At 41.5% G+C, this 7672-nt stretch overlaps 1 long non-coding RNA gene across 1 annotated transcript; it reads right to left on the reverse strand.

The window, feature by feature from the left end:
• Nucleotides 1-100: 100 nt before the first annotated feature.
• LOC129783036 (uncharacterized) lies at nt 101-5829 on the reverse strand. The gene is made up of 3 exons (XR_008745055.1): nt 5699-5829; nt 5402-5525; nt 101-2696 (listed from the first exon to the last, which is right to left on the reverse strand). It is a non-coding gene; the product is annotated as an uncharacterized LOC129783036 (long non-coding RNA).
• Between the last annotated feature and the right edge of the window lie 1843 nt (nt 5830-7672).

The following is a 7672-nucleotide window of genomic DNA, read 5'->3' on the forward strand; positions in this document are numbered from 1 at the left end:
TTATAACACTTACCACCTCCCTCACTCCCCTCCCGCTGCTATCTAGACCCTGTGAAAGTGTTAAAGTATTGGGGTGAGTTTGTACAAACCCCCGAAGGTGCGGCTGAGTCATGCTGGACGCATGGCAGGGTGTTTGCTGTTTGCCTGCAAAGGCATGATATGTAAGAACACAGACTTAAAGCAACAAGGAGCAGATTTGCATTCAGGGTAAGAAAGAGTTAAAAAAGAAGTGCTGTTGCACAGGCAGGCTTGTGTAACCTGCAGAGCAGGAAGAGCATCTCCTGCCCCGAATGCTTCTGATGGTGAGGAGGAGGGGGTTGCTGTTGCTGACAATTGAGCAGAAGGACCTGACAATGTCACCCCAATAGCTGCAGCATTTGCAGTACAACAGGACCAGTAAGGGCCCCTTTAGGGCAGGCAGTGGGTCTGAGGAGAGTAAAGGTGAATCTTTGATGGGGAAATTTAGATGTTTGAAAGTTGGTTGTGAATAGGACTGGATAAAGGTTTGAGTTGATTTTTACTAAGGTAATCGTGATGTAGAAAAGTTGATAGAAGGAATAGGGGACGTGTACAGAAGGTAAGAGAAGAAGAGCTGGGTCGTGCTAAACTGGTAGAGGAGATGAAGCAGAGACAGAGGACGAATATCAGGCAGAAGTGAATGCGCATATTGTAGGGAAAGTGGACACTGGAAGCGAGATTGCCCTAAGCTAAAGAACCAACAAGGGGTACTGGTGAACTAGGGACTAGGAAAAATGAGGTGGGATTTTTAGTGAATACAAAACCAACTTATTTGGTGTTAAACTTCAGTGAAAAGAATTTGTTACAGTTGTGGGAGCTGCTGGCCACCAGGAAAACATCCTGAAACCTTTAAAGTACAAACTAAGAAAACAAATAAGAATGCCAAATTCACCAAAATTTTTAAGTGGAAAAGAGGACCTCCCTGAAGTAAAAGAAATCTTTAACCAGGTATATCTGGAATGCTTTACCTGTTACAGTAAAAATGATAGAAAATTAGCCAGGGCAACAGTGGCAAGTTGATTTTTCCAAACTCCCAAGAAAAGGGAGTTACCGATATTTATTAAATGAATGGACACCCCAACGTATCATACAGTATTATGGACCTGCAACTTGGAATCCTAATGAACTCATTAGCGGTGCTCGAGAACCTATCTACAATATGAATCGTATCATTCATCTACAGGCTGTCTTGTAAATTTTTACTAATCAAACAGCTAAAGCTCTTCACTTATTGGCAGACCAAGCAACTCAAATGTGAAATGCAATTTATCAACACAGGATGGTTCTCGATTACCTGCTAGCCGAAGAAGGTGGTGTTTGTGGTAAATTAAATGTTTCCAATTGTTGTTTGAAAATTGATGACAATGGTGAGGTAGTTAAACAAATCACATCAGAGATAGGGAAGTTAGCCCATGTTCCCGTCCGAACTTGGAAAGACTGGAATATTGACTTGTTTTCCTGGCTTCTCGGGAGCCCCTGGGTAAAACGAATCCTATTTTATTTGTTATGTGGATTAGCCACCTTATTGGTTTTGCCATATGCTATTCCATGTTTTATAAGATTAATTCAACACCTTATAACTAACATGCAATTTGCTACTATGATTTCACCCAATGGCGTTAAACAAATTAGAGTAGTACGCTGAAATGTGCATACAATAACAATATAATAGCCAACAAGAATTTGGGAACAATTGACTCTTAACAATTCATATAACAATGTAGGCTGAGTAAGAATACAAATAGAATAGCAAAGAAAACAACCGTCAGGAACGCACAGACGAGGATGTGGTAACGTCTTTTATACTTTTCCACCTCCACCATAAGTTCTTGACGTGTGACAGTAGAAAAATGCACCCTCTGCCTAAACAACGAGGAAAAAAAAAAGGTTTTGATTCCCCTTTATAATGAACCATACAGATTAGACGTTTAAAAAACACTCACCTTACGGGATGTTCAGAGGGGGAAATGCGCGCTCCAGACCCTTCCTCCCTGGCAGGTGACGTGGTGGTCTGATGGTGAGAAAACATTGCATTGAAAGCAAGGACCTGTCATTTGGCCATAGTGCCATAAATGTTACCATTAACAAACTTACCGGAGTGGTAAGCTCGGGAAATGGGTCCAGGACTTCATCTGGACACTCAGCAGCCATCTTTTATTGTGTATGCCTTTGAACATGCGCATGCGCAATTTTAAACCCCACAGAATGTATTGGAAAAATCTGGAAAGACCGCGCATGCGAAATCCCTATAGTCTAGCCATGATAGTGACGCACATATATATAAAAAAAAAAAAAAAAGGAATGTTTAAAGAAACTATAGTATTTATAGTTCATTTATTACTTAAGTGGAATGTATAGTTATAAGTGTTGGTTTTAGGTTTCGTTTTTGTAGGTTATTATTATATGTATTACCCAACCCTTTGGATTTATTTTGGAAACCATGTGTTTGACGCAAAGTAACTTCGATGAACCATTTGACAATCAGTAAACAACAAATAACAATTTATTAACAAACATGAACTAGAAGTTGAATAATAGAATAACAGTCCAGCAAAGTCTCATGTGACGTGGAAAACAGGCTTCTTCACTCGTGAGTCCAGCACAGTCCTGAATAATGTTGGGGTGGTAACTCCATTTGTTCCCTCCACGATAGTCTGTGTCTGGTCCTTGGTATTTTTCTTCACGAGGTAACGAAGATGAACAGAAACAAATAACAAGTCACATGGTAACTTTGCTGGAGATCAATAGTTTTCTTTTGTTTATATAAGTCTCTCGCACTCTGCTTTGGTATCCCATGGGTTCCACTACTTGGGGCGGATTGCAAGGAAGAGATCAAACTCTTCTGTACCGGCATGACCAAAAAACACTCACAAAAGCACATACTGATGGTTAGTGTAGTCAAGATGAGACAAAGGCTGAACAGCAAAACCGTACAAAGTGTGTCGTTTCCTGCTCCCATCTTTTCCAAAATGATAAGGATTGTTTGTGGCAAGACAAACAAATTGGTCCGTGACCCTCCTGGTCAAGATTCAGGCTAATGCCCTGACCAAAACTGCACAATGAAAATGCATGCGCAGCCTAACCTTAAAGGGGCATGAAAATTTACCCTTTTAAATGCCCACCTCTTGGCTCTTGATTCTTAACCCCCACAAACAAACCTTATATATGCTAAGAAATGTTTTATTTTGTTTTGTTATGTAATCCTGTTATGATAATGTTTTGAAATTAGCTTATGACATGTTTGAGTTTTGAATTGTTAGCTAATGTTTGTTACGGATTTATAGTTATTGTTAGTCATTTTTAGTTATTGCCTGTTATTGTTTATTGATAATGGTAAATGGTTTTAATGCTTAGATAAAGATTGTTAACCTCGTTTGTATAGTTGGCAGAATCTTTTCTCTATCTCTATCTATGCCACCCACGGAGCAGCAATGTTGAGCCACGGGGTGGTGTGAAGGACGTTATTGGGACTGTGCTATCTGTCTCAACATTGTTGGCTGACCGCAAAACAACACAGAGACGGAGATACCCGAATCACCCAGAATAGGAGATCTCCGGGGAATACCCAACTTAAAACACCCTACTTCCAGACATTTATGTTGGGTTGTTTGCCGATGTCTAAATTGTAATAGAGATTGGTCCTGTGCTTCATTTAAGAGACAACCTTACTGTATGAAATGTCACAATGATTTGATATGTACCAGGGGACCAGAGGATCAAGTGGAAATTTGTAAATTATTTTGTGGATGGGAATTGTCAGTACCTGAACTTTGGGAAGTATATGAAACAGACTGGTATAGAGTTTTAAGACAGTGTACTATAAGATTCGCCTGGAAACGGGCACAACAACCAAACAGGTGGAAATATATTTGAAAGATAACTAACTCTTTAGACCTTGGAAATTATTGACAGGATAACAGTAAAATTCCCCTGAAGACTACCTGCTGCTGCCAAGAAGATATTGATATCCCATTGCTCTCTGCAAAAGAGTAGACGAGGAAGGCAGAGAGGTACTGAACAGTGGGGAAATGAAAGCTAGTATCCTATTAATGATATTGATTACCATGACCTTAAAAAAAAATAATGAATGAACATCAACCCTTCAATTGGACCTTAGGTTGATGGGAAGATTCAATAGAAGTTCGGTATAACGTGACAGCCGGATCCCCAAAATTCCAAGTTAAATTGGAAGCTTTAGTCTTTTATGAACTAGACCCACCCAGTCGACGAGAAAGAGCAATAAAACCATTTTATCTCTGCCCCAGTTCGAATCCAGGGAAAAGCTACTGCAATTTCCTTAATCACTACTACTGTGCATATTGGGGATGTGAAACTATAGCTTCAAACTGGGACGTAGCCGTTAAAAATAGATTTTTAAATATAACATGGGGACCCAGAGGATGCAATCTGCCAGCTCCTAGCTGGGATAGACACATAGAGGGCCCCCATCTTGACAACTGTAAGCATGTTATACTAGAAATTCTACAGGCTAATGACCACGGATGGCTATTAGGACGAACCTGGGGAATAAGATATTGGGAACCTGGAACTGATAGAAGGGTCTTAATATTTATTCAGAAACATGAACTAAAAACGCCACAAGCAGTGGGACCCAACAGAGTCATTAAAGAACAAAAAGGTAAAAAGAAAAAGCTAAAGGTAAAGAATTTTACAACAACAGTCACTCTGGCTGATTACTTTAATTTCTACTTTGGCGGGACCCCTCATAATGTTGTTATTGGTTCTGACTTTGGGACCCTGTATCATTAATAAATTTGTAACTTTTGTGAAAAGGAGGTTGGAAAAAGTGCAGCTAATGGTGATGAAGCAATCGAAACTAGAGATGAAAATCATACCAAATGAAAATCCTGAATTAGATGCAGCTTGTGAGGTATTGTCTAGGTTTGATCAGCAAATTATTTATAAATAAAAGAAGGGGGGAACTGTAATAAGTAACTAAAGGTAATTTGCTGATCAACCAAGTTAAGCAAGAGGAACGAACCCATTGTGGTGGTCTTAAGAACTTCCTATTTAACAAGAAGAGACATGTCCACAATGTTATCTTGCTACATCAAACATGGGAACGTCCTGTCTGACAAGAAACCACAATAACAGAAGAAGCAGAGGGGCGCACTGAAGATATCAGAAGCGACCTCGGTGAAGATAAAAAGAGCTGCTCAGCTTGCTTGAATTTGCGCGCCGTTGGTGGAGCAGGATACTCCTCGGCCGCCCAGCGCTGGTTTGCTTACTTGTCGCTTGCTTTAATAAATCAAATTTTCTAATTGGCCAGTCTCTGTCATTTAATTGGACAGGTAAACTATAACAATACCCATGGCTCAGTTGTCCCTGTAAAAACAATACCAAGAAGTATAGCATTTCTTACCCCTTGTGCCGTCCAATCTTGAGGGTATGGAAAACGCCTCCAATCAAGGGGTTGAGCTGCCTTCAGGATCAATCTGGGCTTGTGTTACTGTTCAGCCTTTCGGGGTGATCCGGCTCCTGGAAAACTAATTATATGGTTTAAAAGGGTTCTTATATTATTACTTTTTTTCAGGACAGCATAACCTTAATGTGGGAGAAGTCCGGTCGAGGCCCTCTCACTTGGTAGTCAATACCCATAGGGATTGCCTCCCTCGGTAGACTATACACACCGCAGTGGAGGGTCCTGCCCCAGTCTTACCTTCTCCTTTCCTCCCTTTAGGCTTGTCCTCTTTATCTGGTGCCCTTTAATTCATGCAGAGCCACGTTGCTGGAGCATTAGTCCCTCTTCAGCCTCAGTTTCAATTCCCCAGGAGTGGATTCAACCCTCCAAGCTTCCCCAGGAGTGGATTCAACCCTCCAAGCTTCGGTATTTATTGGCCCCTTTACCCTGGAGGCATGGGTCCAACCTCTTTCTGCTGTTCTCACAGCTGTTTCAGTAGTAAGTAAAACAAGGTACGGTCCCTCCCGTCGAGGAGTTAATGATTCTTCCTTCCAGGTTTTTTTAAGACCTTGTCTCCTGGTTGTATTTCATGAATAGCAAACCCCAGAGGGGTGTTTTGTGCTAAAAGTCCCTTTTCCCTCAGTTGTTGTAATTGCTTCCCTATCATAATTACATATTTCTGGCTCTCATAATTCTTTATCAAAGAATAGTCCAATGGCATTCCTTGGGAATACAGCATCCCATATAACATGTTATATGGTGAGATACCTGTTTCACCATGGGGCATAGTCCGAATGTTCAATAATGACAATGGCAAACATCCAAGACAGTTGGGTTTCAATCATTAATTTGGCCAATCGTTGTTTAATAGTTTGGTTCATTCTCTCAACTCGTCATGAACTTTGTGGATGCCAGGGAGTATGGTATTCCCATTTAATGCCCAGGGCTGTAATTAAGTCCCATAACACTTCAGATGTGAAATGTGTCCCCTGGTCAGAGTCAATACTCCCTACCAACCCAAAACGCAGTATTATATTTTCCATCAGAATTTTGGCTACCGTAGTGGCAGTTGCCCTCACCACAGGGTAAGCCTCTACCCAATGGGTTAATTGGTCCACTATCACCATCAAATATTTATATTGTCCTATTTTCGGTAGCTCGGTAAAATCAACCTGTACTCTTTCAAATGGCCTATATGCGATTCTCTGTCCCCCCGTAGGTGTTTGCCTCATACTTTTTGTAATAAGTAACTAAGGGTAATTTGCTGATCAAAGGGGTTTTTAACAAAAGGAATGATCTTGCTGTAACAGATTTGAGAATGTTTTGTCTGGTGAGAAAAGAGTTAACTGTTAACCATGAGGTTGGAGATGTACCTTCTCAAGGCCAATGTTAAACCATAATCTCATGTTACTATGACAACCTTTGTCTTCGTCTAGACTTTAGTGTAAAAATAGTTTAGTTTTGTAATGTACAGCTTCTTGCCACGGGACTGAGAGCATAACTGTTTGCTTAAACCGGCCTTGAAGTTGAGAATAAAAAGGCTGTGTTACTTGTCGGAATTTGCGAGCCTGGATGGAGCTGTGACTCCCTGGCCGCCCAGCGCGCTGTTTTTGCTTTCCTGCCTTAATAAATAATTAGTGAATTTATTTGGGACTCTAGTTATTTCAATTCAACTATAACAAATTTGGTGCCGTGACTCGGATCCAGACAGCCGACTCGGACTTCAACTCTGGGAGGGCGCCCCATCTTTGGATGGTCCCGGAGGAGATTCCGACTTAGCTCACCTGGATTTTCCGAATTGAGAGAGGAAAGCAAAAAAGAAAAGAGAAAGGAGATACTGCAGTTCTCGGTGAGTTCCCTGCAATTTTTGTGCACCAAGAGCCGGACGAAGACTCGGGAGTGAGTGAGTATATTGCGGTTCCGTTCGGTCGGGGATTGGGTACCCGGAGCGCGAGTGACTGAGACGTCCACCGGACTTAGTAGTCCACCAGGCGAAGCGAGTGTGGACTTCCTTGTAGTGTGGTTCCCATTGTCTGTGAGGGCGTGGGCCACGAACAGAGGGAAGCAAGTGAATTTTGTGTGAAAGAAGGCACTCTCGGAAGATGGGCCAGAAGAAGAGTAAAGCTTCTGGTTTCATGCAGGAGGTATGGGACGGGGGTGGGCTCGCTGATATACCCCAAGATAGCACGCTAGGCCTAATGATTCAATATTGGGACGCCTCCCCTTCTTGAA

This window comes from Falco peregrinus, chromosome W (assembly GCF_023634155.1).
Source record: "Falco peregrinus isolate bFalPer1 chromosome W, bFalPer1.pri, whole genome shotgun sequence".
Taxonomy (NCBI): Eukaryota; Metazoa; Chordata; class Aves; order Falconiformes; family Falconidae; genus Falco; species Falco peregrinus.